Below are 25,459 nucleotides of genomic sequence, written 5' to 3' on the forward strand. Positions count from 1 at the left end.
GAAATTAGTACTGGTGATGGAAATAGGGTAATCTCTTAGGGGTAATATTAGTGGAGAGGTTCATGCTTAGGGTTAATGGCAGTGGGTTTATAAGAACAGTGTGGTTAGGTTTAGTTGCTGTAGATTGGTCACAGAGAGGATTAATTGTGAAATATATTCTATCAGAACAGTTAACAGAAGTTGGAAGAGGTTGGAACAACGCAATTAGGTTTATTTGCAGTGTAGGAGGCCCCCATTAGGATTTATTGCAGCAGGGGGCTAGTACAGTGGTTGTGGGATTAGGTTAACACCAATTAAGGTTAAAATGCAATGGAGGCATCAGGCCAGAGGTAATTAATGTTACTTAACTAAGACACCGAGGCCTTTATAATAGGGTCCAGTATTATAGCAAATGGTGTGAGAAAAATCAAAGAAGGCTGTTCATAGAGACAAACCACCATAACCAACAGTATTTAGTGAGCAGTGCATAGCAAGTTGTAATTACATAACAAGCATGATCAGGTTGGTAAAATTGTGCTCTATAAAACATCAGGGTTCACTTTAATTTTCCAGTGATTCCATTATAGTGGTTTACAAAGGGTCTACCCCTGTATATACTAATAAAGCTGTAACCAAAAGCTAAATGTAATTTACATCAACTACACCTAATTACATTGTACTTGGCTGTCAAAAATTTAACTGTTTTGTTTCAAATATTTTTTTTATTTTTAACAGCTGTTATTTTGGTAACAATTTTGGTTCCATTTGCACTGTATGCACAAATACAAATCGTTAAACAAAAACTGTGATGAAATGAATTGATGGTTACTACTCTGTGGGGGTACTGAGCTTGCACTATTTCAAATTGGCGGTTTATACTGTGTAAGCAAATTTCATAGTATTCTAATTTATTGCTGTGGCTCCCATTTCAATTCCATGCAAGGTTGCACTATGTATGTGTGTTTCATTTTGTTTTTAGGTATCTTATCTTTGGAATCAGATAAATGGGACATATACTAAATTGAAAAAGTTGAATATTATTTTGGGGGATTTTTCTGTTAAGCCTATTTACATGATACGTTTTGAAAAAATTATTTTGGGACTATATACTGATTATTTATTTTTTATCTATATACTATCTATATACTATTCAACTATCAGGAAAATTGACTGTATAATTGTATTATTACTTTCATTATGCAGCAGTTGAGGTTTTGGTTTCGTATGTGTAAACGATTTTGTTAAAAGAGAATACTTAAGCGTATTTAGTGCTTTCATATTTTATGTAGTGCACACAAAAATAAAATAAAATACCATAAACATTTCTGACACCATTGAATCAACATACAGCCTTGATATTTGTTAAGCGAACCTTAGCATATTAGTTCCTGGAGTTGACTAATATATCACAGTCAGTCTTTCTTAATATTAGCCTTACATAATCTTATTTGCTAGTATTTTCCCCTAGCAATCCAAAATAATCCAGTTAAACTACAGCATAGGAAGTAGGTGTATGGGGAGATAATCATGTTAACGTTTACATGTAATTGATTTGGTACCATGAGCTGCCAAGAATTGTTGTGACTAATTTACACCATTTGCCTAGCTCAGTTATTTGCAAGATCCAATGAAAAGTGCTGTCAAAAAGCAAACAAAAGCGCTGCATGCCAGTTTTCCAGTGGAAAAAAAAGAACATTTCCACTTACAATGTCTACGTGTTTTACAAAAATTATGTTTTAAAAAAATCAACAGAATTTAGCAAAACCTTAATTAATTATCGTAAAGGAAAGAAATTAGGAAAAAGCTGAGTTCATGTTGAAAAATTACTTTCTCTTTGGGGCCTATTTATGAAAGGCCTGTCGGACATGATCAGACAGTGCGGATCATGTCCGACAGACCTCACTGAATGCGGAAAGCAATACATTCTCCGCATTCAGCATTGCACCAGCAGCTCTTGTGAACCGCTGGTGCAACGCCGCCCCCTGTAGATTCCCGGTCAATTGGCTGCTAGCAGGGAGGTGTCAATCAACCCATTCGTATTCGATCGGGTTGAATTGCGGTGATATCTGTCCGCCTCCTCAGAGCAGGCAGACAGGTTATGGAGCAGCTCGCCAGAAACACGGGGCTTTAAGCTCCATACGGTGCTTGATAGATATGCCCCATTGTATGTCTTACAGAAGTCAGAAAGATAGTCAAACTGAGATATAGATAGATAGATAGATAGATAGATAGATAGATAGATAGATAGATAGAAATAACTACTGGTATCTCAGGTTTCTCAATCAAGACTAATTATGCACTTTTAGAGGGCTATCTTACTTAAATCAATATTGGTTTTGATACTGGGGAGCCTGGTGGGGTCCAGAGATCCACCTGTGTAATGTTTGGCCCTTCTGTATGCCACTCTGCAAAACAGGGCTCACAGTTTAAGGAAGGTGTATGTCTTTACAAATATGGGGCAGGTTTATCAAGATGGCCATCACAGTGTGGCCATACAGAAAATCCTTCCAAAACATCTGTACATGAAGGCTACGCAGGTGCATATCTTTTGGTGCAAACTAACCAAGGGGAAAGGAGAACTCTCAATCCAGAGACCACTACTCTGGCTCATGTGGCTTCTGGCTTAGCTTTAGCTTATTTCTGATAGCCAGAAAGGGTACTGTTAAAAAGAGGGGCCCAGTTGTAGCCTTTTCCCGGGAACCAACAATGTTTAGTACCCTCGATGGATAGATAGATAAATAAATAAATTAACATTTCCTGGAGCTGTGCTGTTTCAGTGCTGATTGTGATTGAGGCTTTTATCAAATCCAAAGGTTGCAAATATTTTGCTTGTATAATATTAAAGGGACATGAAACCTCAATTTTTTTCTTTTGTGATTCAGACAGTGCATACGATCAAACAACTTTCCAATTTATTCTACTATCTAATTTGCTTAGTTCTCTTGGTAACCTTTATCAAAGAAACATCAATGCACATGGGTGAGCCAATAACATAAGACATATGTGTGCAGCCACCAATTAGCAGCTCCTAAAAATACCTAGGTATGCAATTCAACAAAGGATACCATAATAACTAAATACATTAAATAGAAGTAAATTTGAAAGTTGTTTAAACATATAGGTACAGGCAAACAAGAAAATGCATTAGAACATTTTTATATTTTCCATTTATGCTATTTAAAACAGAGGGTACTCATGACCCCACACTGAAAAATAAGATTCTGTTCTGAGTTTTGAGCACTACCTCTTCCCATGGATGAACATGATCTCAGAAAGGACATGAAATTTCCCTACACTACTATCTGTACCTACTAAACCTGTATGTTTATCACAGTGCATTATAAGTGTGCTTACATGTATTAGAAGCAATTAGGAGTGCAGAAAACATACATCTCACACCATAGTTATCCACCTCTGAAAAACTAGATCAGTTTTGTCAAGACACTACTGGGACCGAAAGGAACACATTTGGAGAGCCAATCACAAGAGGCATATGTGTGTAGCCACCAATTAGCAGCTAGCTCCCAGAAGTGCACTGCCACTCTCAAGCCTATCTAGGTGTATGCTTTTAAACAAAGGATACCATGCAATACCATTTGTGTGGAAGTTTTAGGGTAAATATTATAAAGTGTATGAGAGTTACAGTGTTTTTGAGTGTGCTTAAAGGGGCATTGTACACTAGATTTTTCTTTGCATAAATATTTTGTAAATGATCCATTTATATAGCCTATACAGCATTTTTTTAATTAACAAAATGTATAGTTTTGCTTATTTTTAAATAACATTGTGCTGATTTAAGACTCCTAACCAAGCCCCAAAGTTTTAGGAGCTGAGTTTTATACTGATGTACACCTACTCCAGCTTGCTCCTGTTTGTGTAAATAGTCTTTTCATATGCAGAGGAAAGGGGAGGGGGGAGTGTCTGCTTTTTTTCTATAGAACCACTTGCAGTGGGTGTTTCAGCTAACCTTTTCAACGGTGCTAAACTGGGAGCTTCTAAGTACATTTTTTAACTGTTCTATACTGGATTTTTAGATCAGTATCTGTGCATATTCTTCTTTATAATAGTGTCTATTACATGCAGTTAAATGAAAATTGGTATACCATCGCTTTAAAGGGATAACGTCATATAAGAGTTAAAGAGACATTAAACCTAAACATTTTCTCTCATGATTAGATAGAGCATACAATTTTAAACAACTTTCCAATTTACTTCTATTATCAAAGTTTCTTTGTTTTCTTGTGATCCTTTGTTTAAAAGCAGAGATATAAGCACAGGAGCGGGCACGTTTCTGCAGCACTATAACTATAATATTTGCAAAAGTGTTATACATTAGCAAGAGCACTAGATTGCAGCACTAATTTCTGTCATGTAGTGTTTTAGGCATGTGCACGCTACCTTCCTAGGTATCTTTTCAACAAAGAATAACATGAGAAAGAAGCAAATTTGATTATAGAAGTAAATTAGAAACTTTTTTTAAATTGTATTATCTATCAAACTAATGGAAGAAAATTGTTGGGTTTTATGCCCCTTTAAAGGTACAGTATACACTAATTTTCAAATAACTACTACTTCTCTAAAGAATAATATGCACAGATACTGATATAAAAATCTAGTATCAAACCATTTAAAAACTTACTTAAAAGCTTCCAGTTTAGCTCTGTTTAAAAGTTTACTGGAACACCCACTGCAAGTGGGAAATAGCAGACACTCCCCTCCCCCTTCCTTTGCATATAAAAAGACCCTTTACACAAACAGGAGCAAGCTGGAGTAGGTTTACGTTGGTATTCTCCTAAAACTCTGGTTAGGAGTCTGAAAATCAGAACAATGTTATTTAATAATAAGCAAAACTATACATTTAAAAAAAACCTGTATGGGCTATATAAATAGATCATCTACAAAACATGTATGCAAAGAAAAATCTATTGTATAATGTCCATTTAAGGGTAATCGACTTTGTTTTATTTGATGCAAACATGCAAATTAGTCAACAGATGAAAAGTAAAATGTTTTTTTATTAAAATTATATGAATCATATGTAATTTTAACAATCAAAAGTCACTTCACTTTCTTTAATTCCACAGTGTTTAAATTTTGCCCAGCTAATGAGAACGGCTATTTTTTTTCTTTCCTTTCATTTGCTTATTAAATCTAATAATAGTGGGTGCTTCAACATAAAAAGAATAATGTCTAGGCCAATTAATTCCCTTTCAAATGTAGACAAATAAAGCAATACCGAGCTGCCTCTCTCAGCCAAAATAAAATATACTGTAGAACACAATATATGTATTATAATAGCTACAATATACATTTTATATATTTAAAAAAAATATCAAAATTATGTATAAATTGGCATAAATATGCTATGCATTTATATTTAGAGTTGTACTTTCTATGCTTGAATACAACCACACTGTTTATAATAAAAAGCTTTTCAACACAATACAATTGTAGCAATAATCATCTTGCTATATAGAGCTGATGTGCATTTTTTGCTGTATAATTAATATGTATGTCTTGACTAAAAGAGAGGAAATACAGAGAAACATTTCCACATTGATTAAGCTAGTAACTTACCCAAAAGTCTTTAGATTTAGCTAAGAATACATTGCTGCAGTGTGTAAGTATCATAGAGGATAATAGAAAATGCCACGAGCAATAATTTTAGAAAATGTTCCGAAATCAGAGCCAAATCAGAGGAAGCGCAGGGGTTTTGTATTTTTTGACGAATGTTGTGTATTTTCAGTGTCAGTTTTAGGACTGTTTACTGTTCATTAACTGATCTGATGGCTAAAATGTACTATTGCATAATGTCCCTGGTACTTCAGCTAATTGTACAGTTCTGATGGGAAATGTATCAAAGCCGGCAAAGGTGCATCTTGCAGCAATACACAGCAGATGCTTTCTTGGCACACAAATCAAAGGGAAATAATGCTGCACGGATCATGTGAAGAATGCTGCATATTCATTATAATACCAACTATATGTTAACTGCCAAATGATAACTTCTGCTACATGCAGGGCTGGATTTAAATTGCTGTAGTCCCTAGGAACAGCTTAATTATATGTTCTATGACTTTTCAAAACACCTTTACCTGGAGATGTTACTACTAAAATGTGCATTGTTATCCATTTCCAAGCCTGTATCTGCTTTAGAAGATACAAATTATTCAACAGTGCAGATTTAGATTAGAAGTACTAGGCAAACAAGTTTAGAGAGGACAAAATGTATGAAGATGCCTATATGGTCTAATACAAAATGTGGCTAAATCTATCAGTGCACATAAAACAAATGGCTAATTTATATATATACTGGAGTATTGCTCCAGACTTGATAAAGGAAGGAACTCTTTCGAAAGCTTGTCAACTTATAAATGTATAGTTAGTCCAATAAAAAAAGTATCATTGCTCAATGCAATACTCTTGTTATTTTGATATCTAAATCTCTGGACTAACACGGCTACTCCAATCAACGTATATATATATATCAGAAATTAGGCAATTAGCGTCTAGGCAAGTATCCTTGCTTGCCTTTATCCAGAAATACTCCATATACACTATATCCCATGCACCAGGAAATTCTGGGTAAGATAAAACTAGATATGCAATATCTCAAGCTTTTGCTTCTTATACTGTGTAAAAGTATGGAGTAAGTGCAGCAAATACAAAGCCACTTTTGAACAGCTGTTTTGTTCTTACTAGAACTCTTCAGCAGAAAATAAGTTTTGATTGCTGCTCAGTAAAGCTCATTCCAGGGCAAAGTAAAAAAATATTTAAATGATGGCCAAAATAAAAGCATGAGATTAAAATCCTCCAATTCATAAAAGTATAATATCAGAAATTGTTTCATAGGCAATTGGCACATCTAGGCAAGTATCCTCGCTTGTCTTTATCCAGAAGTACTCCATATACACTGTAACCAATGCACCAGGGGATTCTGGGTAAGAAATGCAAAATCTCAGGCTTTTTGTTTCTAATACTGTATAAAACACAGGAGTCCCCTACTGGGGTAAGTGCAGCAAATACAGGGGACTGCTGCACTTTGGCCACTAGCAGAGGCTCCTGATCGGATCGGAATGATTTCAATCGGCCACATAAACGTTGCTTTTAAACTTCCGTTTCAGGTGAGCTTGAAACAATGGGCCTCTGGAGCAGCATTCACTGTTTGATAAATGGAGCCCAATAGCATAGATAGATAGATAGATTATAGATAGATAGATAGATAGATAGATAGATAGATAGATTAGATAGATATACTCGGTGTGTATCCAGAGTGCAAAGAGGGTGGTTTTCTTTGCCTGTGTTAATGGAGCTGTAGTCCTGTTTTGGTTAAATGACAACACAATTACAGCTATGAGAACTATGTCACTTAGAATCATGTGAGTTCCTGATATCATATTTAGGTGAGCCAATCATATACCACACAGAAGAGCAGCTGATACATTTAGAATTCTTACTGAACTATATGTGTATGTTTTTTTTTTTTACATTTTGATGAATAATGCTAGTAGTAGTTTATATGGATTGATACCCATATTATTTAAACACAATCTACAGTTTATTAACATGGATACAGAAATGGTAAGCAGCACATGAAAGGACACTTGTTAATTATATAGTGTTTTAATATTGCATCAAATTTTGCAGAAAGAAACAATGGAATAGTAAAACACTACCAAATAAAACAACTGTTCTCCATTTTGAATGTCAAAAAACCTTTTATTTATCAATATTTAATTCTTCATGTTGAATTATTGAGTCTAATCCTCTATTTTAAAGTAATAAATGTGCTATTAATATGGTATATATAAACCATTAAATAATAATAATAATATTTTTTTAAAAAAAATTAATTTTCACTAAATATAAGCTTTGTGTATAAATACTGAGTATTTATTCCAATAGACTTACTTTAAACACTATGAGAATCAACATTCCATAATTAAATATTTAGGGCTAAAAAACAAGTGGAGTGCTAAATTTTCACACGCCTGCAAAAAGGCAAATTTGCCCTGTTTGTGGGTATGCAATAATTAATCAGCCATTCCAAGTGGCTGGTTATTACTACCGCCAGCTTGCGGTAGCAATAAGCGCTCAGAAAATTAACCAGAGATCCGATATCTGGTTATTTTTCTAAAAGTGTCCCAAATGCCCTCAAAATAGAGGGCATTATAGTTTTTAATTAAAAAAAATGTAGCTTTTTTTAAAATTAAAAACAGCACTAGGCAGTTTTTGGGGTCTAAAGTTGGTGGGGGTGTGAGAAAGAAAATGGCACTGAAATATGCCTTTACATTGCAGTCTAAAGGAATTGCTTGTTCCAACTGTGATCCAAGTAATTCCACGCTGTGTCTCCAGGAGGGGATATGTAAAGGAAAGAGAGAGAAGCAATAGTGCACTATATATATATATATATTAGAAACTTCCAATTCAAGTCAGGTACTTACACTAATTAGAGCTATAACTTGGCTCTAAGTGTAATTGCAGGTAGGTTTTAGTCCCTTGGCTTCCCAGGCAAGACAGGAACCAGTCTTTGTTTAGAATAGTAAAATACAGCTTTATTAAAATACACAGGACTAAGACTAGACACTGTTACAAATAAACAAATGCACAGAGAGATTGTGAAGCCCTCTAAACAGGATATAATTGCACAGACAGTGCTTTTGAGGCTATTGTGGCAATCAAAGAACATAAGTCATTAGCAGTAATAACAGTGAAGACAGTCTATAATATAATGGTCCTTACAACCAGTAAATCTGACGATCATTTTGCCTTACTCCTAAGGCTTTATCAAGTATGTTAATCTGGTCTCATTTGATGCCTTTTAATGATTGGTCCGTTTTCTTGACATCACAAGTCCTGTGAGTCACATGATGTCCCAGGACATACTTGAACCCAGGACATACTTGAGCCCAGGACATACTTGAAAACGAGAGAAATCTCAATGTATCCTTCCTGGTAAAATATTTTATAAATAAATAAATGTAAACAACTCTCACATAATCAGAAAAAATGTTCCTTAAACAGGTTTGTATATAAATCGATCTGACACAATTTATCAAGGACTTACAACAGTATATCAAAAGGTTATGACACAGTACCATACATTAAATGCAGAATTAATTTAAATACAAAATATAAGTACAAAACAAATTTAACAAAGAACATGCTTTGAGTGGAATCGAATCCCAGTCCATACATTCAAAATAGTTTCAAAACTGCAAAGCTACACTACACTCTCCTTTTTCTTTTACAGTACATTATTGAATCTTTTTTACATAATATATGATGTATAGAAATTGTTGTTATTTTTAAATTCTATATCAAATATGCGATACACTTTCCACTTTCTTTAAAATTGAAATTAAATTGGAGTTGAATGTGTTAGTGGGGATTCAAACCACTTTACAAAAGGTATCAATTTGAAAATGTTACCAAAATCTTTACCCTTAACTAGTGATGTCGCGAACCTAAAATTTTCGGTTCGCGAACCGCGGACTCGAACTTCCGGTATTGTTCGAGAACCTACAAGGACTCTTTCTGGCCACAATAGTGATGGAAAAGTTGTTTCAAGGGTACTAACACCTGGACTGTTGCATGCTGGAGGGGGATCCCTGGCAAAACTCCCATGGAAAATTACATAGTTGATGCAGAGTCTGCTTTTAAGCCATAATGGGTCTAAATCAACTAACATTCCCAAAGTGGCTGTCTCAAAACATCCCGGACAGAAGATAGATTGATAGTGATAGATAGGATAGATAGATATACATAGATTGATAGTTAGATAGAATCGATAGAAGAGAAATAGATATATTTGTTAGATATATAATTACCCTAATAAATTCCAATAATCAAACATGCGTTCTTGGACCCAACTAGCTTGTGTCAATTAGTACTTTTCTTAGCACTTTAATCCCTGTTCCCCCCCCCCCCTATCGTGGGAGTTCTATATGGCCTGCCAGATTACCCTGAAAAATTATAATAATAAGACATGTGGTCTGCTACCTATTTTAACGAGGTTGTGTTTTAAGTACTACCATTCTTAGCACTTTAATCTCTGTAACTCCCCCTATTTGGTGAGGTCTATACGGCCTGGATGATTACCCATACAAAATATAATAATAAGACATCTGCTCTTGGTCTGCGACCCATGGTAACTATGTTGTGTTAATTAGTAATGTCCTTCGCATTTTAATAGCTGTTACTCATACTCACCCTATCGGTGGAGGTCTATATGGCCTGCATGATTACCCTTACAAAATATAACAACCAAACATATGTTCTGGGACCCATGGTAAGTAGGTTGTGTTATGTAGTACTGTTCTTTGCATTTTCATACCTGTTACAACACCAAATGGTGGCAGGTCTATCTGTCCTTCATGATTAGCTGCACCCAAACCCAAAAAAAAGCCGAGTGGTCTTAGACTAACACCCATGGCTAACTCTGTTGTTTCAATTAGTACTATTCTTAGCACTTTCATCCCTGTTACGGGCGGTCTACATGGCCATCATGATTAGCCGAACAAAATACTACAATCCAACCTTTGCTCAGTCTTCATAGGCCCTTCATTGTCTGTATTTTGATAGTACAGTTCTTATTATTTTTATAGCTGATACAACACCGAATGTTGTCAGCTCTACAGGGAGTGCAGAATTATTAGGAAAATTGTATTTTTGAGGATTAATTTTATTATTGAACAACAACCATGTTCTCAATGAACCCAAAAAACTCATTAATATCAAAGCTGAATAGTTTTGGAAGTAGTTTTTAGTTTGTTTTTAGTTATAGCTATTTTAGGGGGATATTTGTGTGTGCAGGTGACTATTACTGTGCATAATTATTAGGCAACTTAACAAAAAACAAATATATACCCATTTCAATTATTTATTTTTACCAGTGAAACCAATATAACATCTCAACATTCACAAATATACATTTCTGACATTCAAAAACAAAACAAAAACAAATCAGTGACCAATATAGCCACCTTTCTTTGCAAGGACACTCAAAAGCCTGCCATCCATGGATTTTGTCAGTGTTTTGATCTGTTCACCATCAACATTGCGTGCAGCAGCAACCACAGCCTCCCAGACACTGTTCAGAGAGGTGTACTGTTTTCCCTCCTTGTAAATCTCACATTTGATGATGGACCACAGGTTCTCAATGGGTGTTCAGATCAGGTGAACAAGGAGGCCATGTCATTAGATTTTCTTCTTTTATACCCTTTCTTGCCAGCCACGCTGTGGAGTACTTGGACGCATGTGATGGAGCATTGTCCTGCATGAAAATCATGTTTTTCTTGAAGGATGCAGACTTCTTCCTGTACCACTGCTTGAAGAAGTTGTCTTCCAGAAACTGGCAGTAGGACTGGGAGTTGAGCTTGACTCCATCCTCAACCCGAAAAGGCCCCACAAGCTCATCTTTGATGATACCAGCCCAAACCAGTACTCCACCTTCACCTTGCTGGCGTCTGAGTCGGACTGAAGCTCTCTGCCCTTTACCAATCCAGCCATGGGCCCATCCATCTGGCCCATCAAGACTCACTCTCATTTCATCAGTCCATAAAACCTTAGAAAAATCAGTCTTGAGATATTTCTTGGCCCAGTCTTGACGTTTCAGCTTGTGTGTCTTGTTCAGTGGTGGTCGTCTTTCAGCCTTTCTTACCTTGGCCATGTCTCTGAGTATTGCACACCTTGTGCTTTTGGGCACTCCAGTGATGTTGCAGCTCTGAAATATGGCCAAACTGGTGGCAAGTGGCATCTTGGTAGCTGCACGCTTGACTTTTCTCAGTTCATGGGCAGTTATTTTGCGCCTTGGTTTTTCCACACGCTTCTTGCGACCCTGTTGACTATTTTGAATGAAACGCTTGATTGTTCGATGATCACGCTTCAGAAGCTTTGCAATTTTAAGAGTGCTGCATCCCTCTGCAAGATATCTCACTATTTTTGACTTTTCTGAGCCTGTCAAGTCCTTCTTTTGACCCATTTTGCCAAAGGAAAGGAAGTTGCCTAATAATTATGCACACCTGATATAGGGTGTTGATGTCATTAGACCACACCCCTTCTCATTACAGAGATGCACATCACCTAATATGCTTAATTGGTAGTAGGCTTTCGAGCCTATACAGCTTGGAGTAAGACAACATGCATAAAGAGGATGATGTGGTCAAAATACTCATTTGCCTAATAATTCTGCACTCCCTGTATATGGCCTGCATGATTAGCTGCACCCAATACAAAAATAAATCCAAGCGGTCTTGGATTAACACCCATGGCTAACTCTGTTGTTTCAAGTAGTACTATTCTTAGCACTTTCATCTCATCATCCCTGTTACTTCCAGGACTCTCGGTGGTGGTGGTCTACATGGCCATCATGATTATCCTAACCAAATACTACAATCCAACCTTGGCTCAGTCTTCCTAAGGCCCTTCATTGGCTGTATTTTGCTAGTACTGTTCTTATTATTATGGTGGTCTACATGGCCATCATGATTAGCCTAACCAAATACTACAATCCAACGTGACTCAGTGCAATTCAAGGACACTAGGAGACTGATTACTGACAGTCTAAACAGTGATGATTGACAATTTTTGCAATACTGTTAACAGAAATATGATTGCTGACAACAATTGGCTAGGTGGGGGCCTGGCTCACAGCAGGCTGCAAGGCAGGAGGAAAGTGCGTTTCATTGGCACCAGCAAACTGACTATTCAAATCACAGCAACTATTAACAAAAATTTTAATTTTTAATTATTAGAATACTGTCACAACAAATATGATTGGTGTAGATATTTTTTAAGTAGGCCTGGCACACAGGCTTGGAAGGCTGTAGAAAAGTGCAATTCAAAGGCACGAGCAAACTGAGGGTTAAGATCATCAACAATAAAGATTTTTTTAATTTTAATTAGTAACTATACTGTGACAAAAAATTAGGATTGGTGTAAATAGTTGGCAAGACGGCCTGGCACAAAAGGATGGCAGGCAGGAGGGAGATGCATTCAAGGACACTAGGAGACTGATTACTGACAGTCTAAACAGTGATGATTGACAATTTTTGCAATACTGTTAACAGAAATATGATTGCTGACAACAATTGGCTAGGTGGGGGCCTGGCTCACAGCAGGCTGCAAGGCAGGAGGAAAGTGCGTTTCAATGGCACCAGCAAACTGACGATTCAAATCACAGCAACTATTACCAAAAATTTTAATTTTTAATTATTAGAATACTGTAACAACAAATATGATTGGTGTAAATATTTTTTAAGTAGGCCTGGCACACAGGCTTGGAAGGCTGTAGAAAAGTGCAATTCAAAGGCACGAGCAAACTGAGGGTTAAGATCAACACTAAAAATTTTTTTTATTTAAATTAATAACTATACTGTCTGACTGTGACAACAATTATGATTGGTGTAAATAGTTGGCTAGACGGCCTGGCACAAAAGGCTGGCAGTGGCAGGCAGGAGGTAAATGAAATTCAATGGCCCTAGGAGACTGAATATTTGCAGTCCAAAAAATTATGTTTTTTTTATTTTTTATTACTGTTACAAGAATTGTGATTGGTGCCACTAATTGGCTACTTGGGCCTGGCAGACAGGCTGGCAGATATGAGTCGTGGATGGTAGGTAGGGCAGTAATTTAACACAGTATGCTGTGTAAGTGACAAAAACACAGGACTGATAGAAAATTAAGTTACATTACACTAGCAAAATATTTTAAAATTTTAGATTTTAATATTAAAATTATGTTAAGAAGTGCAATGCACATATGACTCTATGAGTGGTCGCACTGGCTGGCTGCTACGTAGGGCAGCAATTATAACAACAGTATGCTGTGTAAGTCAGATAGACAGTTAGACACAGGCCTGATAGAAAATACAATTAGATTACACTAGCATAATGATTTAAAGACTTTTTTTTGGAAATTTTAAGAAAAAGGTTAAGCACATACATATGAGTCGTGGCTGATAGCCTTGGAAGGGCAGCTATTAAAAACAGTAGGCTATGTATGTCGGATACACACACGCCTGATAGAAAATACTATTAGATTACACTAGAAAAATGATTGAAATTATTTTTTGGGGGGGGAATTAAAAAAAGGTTAAACACATATGAGTCGTGGCTCATAGACTAGGGAGGGCAGCAAGTAAACACAGTAGGCTCTCTATGTCAGCAAAACACACAGGCCGGATAGAAAATTAGATTTGATTACACTAGCAAACAAATTTAAACTTTTTTTTTTTTTATATTAAAATTAAGGTGAAAGAAAAATAGATATGAGTGCTGGGTGGCTGCCTGGCACAGACCAATTAACCAAAAGACTGAAAAAAAAGAGGTATATTAATGCTGAGTGAGCCTGACAGACACAGGCATGATAGTAAATGTAATTAGATTACACTAGAAAAATATTTTTTTGTGTTTTTTTTTTTAATTAAAAATAATGTTATAAACGGATATTAACACTGCTGGCTGGCACAGAGCAATGAACCAGAGTATATGCTGTGTGACACTGGCCTGATAGAAAATGAAAAAAAATTACACTAGAAAAATAATTATATTTTTGGGTTAGTTAAATTTAAACTAATGTTGTTAGGGAGATATCAGTGGTGGCAGTAGTCACAGCATATGCTGTGAGCCTTAAACACACAGCTGAAAGCCAGGCAAATGCTAATAAAAAAAAAAGAAATAAAAAAAAAAACGGCACAAAATATAGCCCTAAAAAGGGCTTTTTGGGGTGCTGTGCTTGCAGCAGAGATTAGTGGAGTCCTTCTGGACTGTAAATACACTAGCCTAGCTATGTTTTTCCTATTAATGTCAGGAGCAAAAACATAACACGTCCTATCATTAAAAAAGCAAGGTCGTTATGAGTCTAAAATGGCGGATTCCGAGTAGCTGGGAGTGTCTGTGAGGGAGTGTCTGATGTTGATTGGCTCTAATGTGTCAGGCGGCTGTAACATAAAGGGTCAAAGTTTCCACAATGATGACACATAGGGGCGGATCGAACATCGCCATGTGTTCGCCCACAAACGCGAACAAGCTATGTTCGCTGTGAACCGTTCACGGGCGAACAGTTCGGGACATCACTACCCTTAACCACTCAGCTATACAGGAACAGCAGAGGTGGCTATTATTATTGGAAATTATATCATTCAAAATCTTTATTCAACCCATAGGGTATCAGTGGGCTTAAATGGAATGTTTTTCCATATTATCCACATCTCCTCCCCTCCAGTCCTTTTTTTATGTTTTATGCCTACAAATTTAACTATTTATTTTGGGTTGCAATTAAGTTTTTGTTTTTTTTTGAAAATTTTCTTTATTGAAACAAATCAAAACATTAACAGGTATAATGCAATAGTACAGATAAGGTTTCAATTGCTATATGCACACTACGTCATTAACATAATTCCATTAATATAAATATACTTACAGGTTTGGCATTGTTCAATTACCATGATCTGGATCAGAAACATCATGGGCTCACCATTTTTCTAGCAGACATATAAATACAATTGAATAATATTCTTCCATTTTGTGTGTCAGACTATAGTGGTATTTCTCTAGGGATAAGGTTAAAGATATCAAGTTTATCCAATCCTCCCTAGATGGGATAACTGTACTTTTCCACCATCTTGGAATCAATTGTTTAGCACAAATTAGCATTATATTCAATAGTGTTGCTCTAAGCCGACATCTAATTTTGGTTGGTTTGTGGAATAAGCATGTCTGGGGGTCTAGGGATATGTCGTGGTGGGTAGCTTTACTAATCTCAGAGGTCACCAATTTCCAAAACTCCTGTATTTTAGGACAATGCCACCACACATGAAGCAATGTACCAATATGACTGCAATTTCTCCAAAATAGAGCTTGTGTGTTTGGATAAATTTGTGATAACCTATGCGGAGTTAGGTACCTTCTACTTAGTAATTTCATGTTTGTTTCCCTAAATTTCATGGTGGTAGAAGCGGAATTCATATGTTTAATAATGGTAAGCCAATCCTTTTCTACAAGTGGGGACCCTAGATCTTTCTCCCACTTCTCTGTATATGAGGGTAGTTTACGTGAATGATAATTTAATATTTGTTGGTAAGCCATGGATATGTGGCCCTTAGTTGCTATCTGTAGCAAACATATATTTTCTAATGGGGTTCGTGGTCTAAGGATTTGTTGTTTATCAGAGTGTGTAAATATTAGATGTCTAAGTTGGAAATATTTGTACCACTGTTTAAAATGGTCAATGTTTAGTTTGGTTAGTTCGTCTTTTGAACACAGGGTATTCCCTTGTAAGACCTTACAAAACGGAGTTAGTGTGTGAATCGTGCTATCAGTTGTACATAGGTTGTGATAGTTTATTTGGAAGATGGGGTTAGTGAGAGTAGGGGATAGGGGGGAAGGTATAGAAGGGAAATGTTTGATAACATAGTTCCAGGTTCTAAGAGTTTCTTTTGCGAGTAAGGAAGTGGATGTCACGATCTTCTGTTCTACTAGAGGTAGCCAGCATGCACTACCCAGGTTAGGGAAAGAGGCTAAGGATCGTTCCAGCTCAATCCATTCCTTGTTTGTTCCATTTTTACACCAATTTATAATTCTTACAAGATGTGTGGCAAGTCTATAAAATCCCATATTGGGAACCCCTAGTCCGTCCCTATCTTTTGACATGTATATCGTATGCATAGGAACCCTTATCATGTGCTCAGACCATATATAGGAATTAAGAATCTTTTGTAAAGACCGTATGTAAGAGTCTGGAAGCTGTATAGGAAGGGCTTGGAATGTGTATAATATTTTGGGGGGTATGATCATCTTTATGGAGTTTATACGGCCCAGCCAAGAAATTGGTTTGTGTTCCCAGTCATGTAGTTCCTTCCTAATTGCCTGTAGCAGTGGTGGGTAGTTTAGTGCGAATAGCAAAGATTTGTTTTCTGGGATCTGTATGCCCAGGTATTTGATTGACTTAGTGTTATGGCGATACCCATAATCTGACCAATCTTACCAAACTAGAGGAGTTATGGAGGCTAATAAATTCTGACTTAGTCTCGTTGATTTTGAAGAAGGAGAACTTGCCATAATCTGAAAGTACCAATGATAATGCTGCAAGTGGTGTAGCAGGGGGAGTTAATGTAAACATCACGTCATCAGCATATAGTGCCATTTTATATTAATTATCCTGAATCTTGATCCCTTTGATATCGGGATTCTGGCGAAATTTTCTTTTTTTAAGGGCTCTGGCCAGTAATTTTCCTGCCCTATTGCCTTCATAAAAGAATTTTTGTTTGATTTTATGAGTTATGGCTTGTTGTTTTTGGGCTAAAAGGGTTTTCAATTTAATTCTTGTATTCATTAAGTCATACAAAATCGGAGGGTCAGTAGGTGTTTTTTTATGTTGGAGATCAAGTTTGGATAATTGTTCTGCTAATTCAGCATACTTTGTGTTCTATTTTCTTGAGATGCGCCTTAAGCATAATAAACTCTCCCCTCATATAACACTTGTGTGTTTCCCATATAGTGGAGATATTAATGTCAGGGGTGGCATTAATTGTGAAGAATTCATTGAGGGATTTTGTTAATGCGTCTGTGTGTTCAGTTTTATGTAGTATAGCGTCATCTAACTTCCATACAAATTCAGTATTTGTAGAATTAGGCCAAATTAAAGAAAGCAAAACCGCAGAATGATCAGAGCACGCAGTGGCTTTAATTTGGGAATTCGAGAGATGCGGAAGGCCAGTTTGGTTAGCAAAAAAGTAGTCCAACCTGCTGTACATTTTTGTAGGGGCTGAGAAAAAAGTGTAGTCAATTTTGTCTCCATGAAAATATCTCCAGGAGTCATAGAGATTGTGATCTCTTAAGTTTTTACATAAAAATTGTGCCGTTTTCTTAGAGACACAGGTATTTACATTTGAGCTATCTTTTAGTGGTTGGAGAGGGAAATTAAAATCTCCTTCTAATATAATGATCCCCTGGGCCATATCTACGAGTTTCTGGAACATTTTACGGAAAAATGGGATGTGCTAAACATTCGGAGCATATATATTAATTAATGATACTGGGGTTCCATACAGAAGCCCAAAAACTCCCAGGAATTGCCCCTGTGTCTTTAGTAGTATGTATATGTTGGAAAGCAGTATTTTTATGGAATAATATGCTGACCCCTCTCTTTTTTTTGTGGTAGTGCTGGGTGTAATGGGGCCCAGATATTTACATTCCCGATGTCTTTTAAAATGTGTCTCTTGTAGAAACAAGATATCTGCTCGCCTTCTGGAAAGGTCAAGCATGCCATAGAGCAGCGGTCACCAACCAGTGGTCCACGAGAAGATATTGGTGGTCCTTGACACCATAAAGCAGGAATTAATCTCCTCTGATGGTGTCACCCCCGTTGCGCTGCAACTCCCTACAATGCCTGGCTGGAGATCAGTGAAAAAACGACGGAGGAGGAGTTAAATTGCAAACTCCCTACGCACACTGCATAGTACTGCGCAACTTGCATAGCTAGATTGTGTTTTTAACTCATCCCTCCAGGTATGCTGCTCAGAGGAAGATGCTTCCATTTTAAAACCAGCAGAGGTAACTAAAGTCTTGGCTTGAAATAGTAGTATATAAAAAAAGAAAGCAAAATTCCCCTCATATTTCATGTATTTTCTTCCCTTTACCTGTCTCTTTGTAGTAGTTTTCCTAAGTCTTTCAGATGGACTTACTAACTGGGGAGGTAACTCGGAAGTCTTGTGGTCCTTTTAAACATAATTCTTTTTTTCCAACTTTCTGCCTCTCTGTTTCCAGCTCAAAAGTTGGCACTCACCCTTCATCTGTCATTTGAAAGTATTCTCTCAGTTCTGTCTTTGAGTTATTTAATTCCAAAAATAATTCTTAAGAATGTGTAAATATATACATAATGTAAAGTTAGTTATGGTTATACTAGTTATGTACAGTATGTGTGTGTGTGTGTGTGTATGTGTGTATATATATATATATATATATATATATATATATATATATATATATATATATATATATATATATATATATATATATATATATATATATATATATATATATATATATATATACATACATACCTTATAGAGGTTTGTACCTTTTTTAAAAAAATCATGTTAGTGGTCCACGGGATTCAAAATTTTGAGTTTAGTGGTCCCTGAGGTCCGAAAGGTTGGCGACCCCTGCCATAGAGCATTTGTTGGGTGAGTTAAACCCCCTAACATTCTGGGAGATTATGTGGAGTGTGCGTGTCGTGGTGGTATATGCCTATTAGGGTAGCTGTCATGCATGGCCAAGCCATAGTTAAAGTATTGTACATATAAATAAACTGTATCATTTTTGGGTTTTCAGAAACTTGAAAACATGAAACCTGTACTGAAAACATAAGAAAATAGAAATAATAACAAATATCTTAACAGTGAACATCTAATGACTAGCATAAATTATTCTAAAATACAAGACTCAGGGAAATCTTAGAGAAACCACATGTATCTTTGTCATAATAACTATAATCAAGTTACACCGAATAATATTGTTCTGCCATCCAAGTGGCTATCAAAGAGAGTCCTCTATTAATATTAGCAACAGTCTCTCAACTGGGCAAAAACAGGACTCACCGCGAGGCAGGAAAACGTGTCCGTGAATAAATATCACAATTAAACATTTCTATTCACTTTACCAGAAATTCTCATTCAGGATGATTCTGGATCTGAGTCCTCTCCATCTTTAGATGAAGTAGGAGATATAGCCTCCTTACACTGCATATTTGTGTCCTTAGAACTCTGTTTTGGAGAGAATCTGCCTTTTTTTTGTGGCTGCACCGTGTCCCATGTCTCTTTTTTCTTCTCCGCCTGGGATCTTGTACTTTCCAGCGGCTGTTCTTGTTGGTCAGGTAATAGAGAAGGGGGGTCCAAATCAATTAATTTACAGAATTGAGGAATTTCTTGTGGTCTTGAACAGGTGATCCTTCTGTTGTTGTGAATCACCATGAGTTGGAGTGGAAAACCCCACATGTACGGAATCCTCTTATTTCTGAGAATGGTTGTAGTGGAGATAATTATTTTCTTTGTTGTAAAGTGCGGACAGCCAAATCAGCATCGAATTGCAGGACCACACCACGAAATCTCACAGGTTGCTTCTTCCTCGATGCAGCCAAAATGTTTTCCTTTTCTTGGAAGTTCTTAAATTTAATAATAATATCTCTGGGAGGTTCTGTGTCAGGTGGTTTGGGCCGTAATGCACTATGGGCCCTCACCCACTTTATGTTAGCTGCATTAGGGTCGTCCGATAGATAGTGAAATAAAGCTGAAAGATACACTGGGAAGTCTTTTGGGAGAACAGACTCTGGGGTGCCCCTGATTCTTATGTTTTTCCTCCTGCTCTTATTCTCCATGTCCTCCATTTTTTCTTGTAGAGCAAGTATCAGTTCTGATTTATGCTCAATAGTCTCCTGTATGGATGTCATATCTTCCTTCACCATATCTTGATTATTTTCTAAGGCCTCCACTCTAAAGCCCATTGTGTGCATATCTTGCTTTAGTTCCATCAGTTCTTCTCTGATACACATTCTGACTATTTTAGCAATGTCCTGAGTGGAAGCCAGGGAGGAAAGGATATGTGTAGGTATTTGAGTATGTTCATCAGTGGGTAATACAGGGATAGCTTGTGAAGGGGCAGGTAAATGTGGAGACAAAACTTTCGTTTTTAGGCTCTCAAATTCCTTCCTTTCTGAGGGGCTAAAAAAGGAGTTAACAATCTGTCCCTTAGATTGCTGTGGCTTAGTAGCTTTAGCTGGCTTTATAGTTTTCTTAGAAGCCATATTATATAGTTCTGCAATACGCAGTATTCTTTATTAGCAGGTATTAGGCTTAAGTTGTTGTTGCTGCTCGGAGCTGTGCGTGTGTTAGGTTAGGTAATGTCTTTTGTAAGTGAACAAATAACTCTGTATGGTTACCCTTGCGATATACAGAACACAGACCCTGACTAATTGTTGTTACCAGCAGAGTTGTATTACAGCCACCTGTCTTATTATTATATCCAGCTACGTTTCCAACGAGGTGCAGTATCATCAACTCCACTCCCTGTGTTAATCTTCAGCTCCCTAGGGTACAGGACTTACCCTAATAAGTTGTAGATTCAAAGGTTCTTAAGTTTTGCAGATCGGGCAATTCCCCTGTTGTGACTGCTGTGCCACACTGAATCCAAGATGGCCACCGGTGAGTAGTTCTAGAGCTTTGTATAGAGGAAAACAAAGCTTATATTTAGTCCGGAGAACTCCGGAGTGGTATCGGAATTGTCCCTGAGGGTTCCCAACTTGATAATACCATGTTTAGTGTTTGTGGGCTTATTTGAACCTTCTGTAAATTCGGTGTCTTGTGGGTCTCAGCAAGGAGCTCTGGGCTTAAGCAACCATCTCCGTTGCGGCCAACTCCGCCCCCCCCTGCAATTAAGTTTTATTCTAAAATGGTCTGGTAAGGAATGTTTTTTAAAACATTTTTTCATGTCATATATGTGCTCCTAAAATCCCTTTAGAACGCTTTTTAGAGGTTCTACCTATATATTAACGATTACATGAGCACTCCAGCAAATAAATTAGATTGCTGGAGTGTCATGAAATAAACTGGTTAATTGTGTTGTTTCTATTATTAGTTATACTTGAAGAGCTAAATCCTTTAATCACTGAATTCTGATGTGCAAAATGTTTGCATCCATCACAAAAGCAACATTTATAGAAATCCTTTTCTTCTCTCTGATCTAACCATGTCTCATTAGAAACCCTTAAGAAACTTTTTAATTAGTCTTTCAAATTAGGTGCTTTTCTAAAAATGATATTTGGTTTCTCAGGTAAGATATTAATCAGACTATTGTCTTTTTTTAAAATTTCCCAATGGGTATTAATAGTTGTTGTGATTTCTTTATTTTGTACACAATAGTCGAACACCAGGGGGCCTATTTTATTTTCTAAACCTTTTTGTTCATATTTTTCTTTTTCTTTATACTTTAATAGTTCTTGCCTGTTTTTTTGTTCAGTTTCATGTAAAACATTTCTAATGTACTTCTCTTGATAATTTTGTCTCCAGAAATATAGTTTTAAAGTATTGGCCTGTTCTAAATACACTTTATTTTCTGTACAATTTCTTTTCAAACGATGAAATTGACTTTTTGGAACATTAACGGCTAGATTTAGAGTTCTGCGGCCAAAGGGGTGCGTTAGCTACGCGTGCTTTTTTCCCCCCGCACCTTTTAAATACCGCTGGTATTTAGAGTTCACAGAATGGCTGCGTTAGGCTCCAAAAAAGGGAGCGTAGAGCATATTTACCGCCACTGCAACTCTAAATACCAGCGTTGCTTACGGACGCGGCCAGCTTCAAAAACGTGCTCGTGCACGATTCCCCCATAGAAAACAATGGGGCAGTTTGAGCTGAAAAAAAACCTAACACCTGCAAAAAAGCAGCGTTCAGCTCCTAACGCAGCCCCATTGTTTACTATGGGGAAACACTTCCTATGTCTGCACCTAACACCCTAACATGAACCCCGAGTCTAAACACCCCTAACCTTACACTTATTAATCCCTAATCTGCCGGCCCCGCTATCGCTGACACCTGCATATTTTTTTTAACCCCTAATCTGCTGCTCCGTATACCGCCGCAACCTACATTATACCTATGTACCCCTAATCTGCTACCTGTAAAATAAATCCTAACGTAAGTTACAATTAAACCTAACACTACACTATCAATAAATTAATTAAATAAAATACCTACAATTAAATACAATGAAATAAACTAACTTAAGTACAAAAAATAAAAAAGAACTAAGTTACAAAAAATAAAAAAATATTTACAAACATTAGAAAAATATTACAACAATTTTAAACCAATTACACCTACTCTAAGCCCCCTAATTAAATAACAAAGCCCCCCAAAATAAAAAAATGCCCTACCCTATTCTAAATTTAAAAAGTTCAAAGCTCTTTTACCTTACCAGCCCTGAAAAGGGCCCTTTGCGGGGCATGCCCCAAAGAATTCAGCTCTTTTGCCTGTAAAAAAAAAAACATACAATACCCCCCCCAACATTACAACCCACCACCCACATACCCCTAATCTAACCCAAACCCCCCTTAAATAAACCTAACACTAAGCCCCTGAAGATCTCCCTACCTTGTCTTTACCTCACCGGGTTCAGCGATCGGTCCAGAAGAGGGTCCGAAGTCTTGATCCAAGCGGCGGCTGAAGAACTCCATCATCGGGCTGAAGTCGGAAGTCCATCATCGGGATGAAGTCTTCTATCAAGCGGCATCTTCAATCTTCTTTCTTCCGGAGCGGAGCCATCTTCTTCCCAGCCGACGCGGATCCAACCTCTTCAACCGACGCCTACTCGCCGAATGACGGTTCCTTTAAATGACGTCATCCAAGATGGCGTCCCTCGAATTCCGATTGGCTGATAGGATCCAATCAGCCAATCAGATTGAGCTCGCATTCTATTGGCTGTTCAGATCAGCCAATAGAATGCGAGCTCAATCTGATTGGCTGATTGGATCAGCCAATCGGATTGAACTTGAATCTGATTGGCTGATTCCATCAGCCAATCAGAATATTCCTACCTTAATTCCGATTGGCTGATAGAATCCTATCAGCCAATCGGAATTCGAGGGATGCCATCTTGGATGACGTCATTTAAAGGAACCGTCATTCGGCGAGTAGGCGTCGGTTGAAGAGGTTGGATCCGCGTCGGCTGGGAAGAAGATGGCTCCGCTCCGGAAGAAAGAAGATTGAAGATGCCGCTTGATAGAAGACTTCATCCCGATGATGGACTTCCGACTTCAGCCCGATGATGGAATTCTTCAGCCGCCGCTTGGATCAAGACTTCGGACCCTCTTCTGGACCGATCGCTGAACCCGGTGAGGTGAAGACAAGGTAGGGAGATCTTCAGGGGCTTAGTGTTAGTTTATTTAAGGGGGGTTTGGGTTAGATTAGGGGTATGTGGGTGGTGGGTTGTAATGTTGGGAGGGGTATTGTATGGGGTTTTTTTACAGGCAAAAGAGCTGAATTATTTGGGGCATGCCCCGCAAAGGGCCCTTTTCAGGGCTGGTAAGGTAAAAGAGCTTTTCTATTTTAATTTTAGAATAGGGTAGGGCATTTTTTTTATTTTGGGGGGCTTTGTTATTTAATTAGGGGGCATAGAGTAGGTGTAATTAGTTTAAAATTGTTGTAATATTTTTCTAATGTTTGTAAATATTTTTTTATTTTTTGTAACTTAGTTCTTTTTTATTTTTTGTACTTTAGTTAGTTTATTTAATTGTATTTATTTGTAGGTATTGTATTTAATTAATTTATTGATAGTGTAGTGTTAGGTTTAATTGTAACTTAGGTTAGGATTTATTTTACAGGTAATTTGTAATTATTTTAACTAGGTAACTATTAAATCGTTATTAACTATTTAATAGCTATTGTACCTGGTTAAAATAAATACAAAGTTGCCTGTAAAATAAATATTAATCCTAAAATAGCTATAATATAATTATAATTAATATTGTAGCTATATTAGGGTTTATTTTACAGGTAAGTATTTAGCTTTAAATAGGATTAATTTATTTAATAAGAGTTAATTTATTTTGTTAGATTTAAATTATATGTAACTTAGGGGGGTGTTAGGGTTAAGGTTAGACTTAGGTTTAGGGGTTAATAAATGTATTATAGTAGCGGTGAGCTCCGGTCGGCAGATTAGGGGTTAATACTTGAAGTTAGGTGTTGGCAATGTTATGGAGGGCAGATTAGGGGTTAATACTATTTATTATAGGGTTATTGAGGCGGGAGTGAGGCGGGTTAGGGGTTAATAACTTTATTATAGTAGCGGTGAGCTCCGGTCGGCAAATTAGGGGTTAATAATTGTAGGTAGGTGGCGGCAACATTGGGGGCGGCAGATTAGGGGTTAATAAATATAATATAGGGGTTGGCGGTGTTAGGGGCAGCAGATTAGGGGTTCATAGGGATAACGTAGCTGGCAGCGGTGTGCGGTCGGCAGATTAGGGGTTAAAAAATTTTAATAGAGTGGCGGCGATGTGGGGGGACCTCAGTTTAGGGGTACATAGGTAGTTTATGGGTGTTAGTGTACTTTAGAGCACAGTAGTTAAGAGCTTTATAAACCGGCGTTAGCCCAAAAAGCTCTTAACTACTGACTTTTTTCTGCGGCTGGAGTTTTGTCGTTAGATTTCTAATGCTCACTTCAGCCAAGACTCTAAATACCGGTGTTAGGAAGATCCCATTGAAAAGATAGGCTACGCAAATGGCGTAGGGGGATCTGCGGTATGGAAAAGTCGCGGCTGCAAAGTGAGTGTTAGACCCTTTCCTGACTGACTCCAAATACCAGAGGGCGGTAAAAACCAGCGTTAGGAGCCTCTAACACTGGTTTTGACGGCTACCGCCTAACTCTAAATCTAGGCCTTCCGAAACCAGCTCTTTAAATGAAAACTATCTTCTTCAATATAGGTGTTTACA

Source organism: Bombina bombina, chromosome 9 (genome assembly GCF_027579735.1).
Source record: "Bombina bombina isolate aBomBom1 chromosome 9, aBomBom1.pri, whole genome shotgun sequence".
Lineage (NCBI taxonomy): Eukaryota > Metazoa > Chordata > Amphibia > Anura > Bombinatoridae > Bombina > Bombina bombina.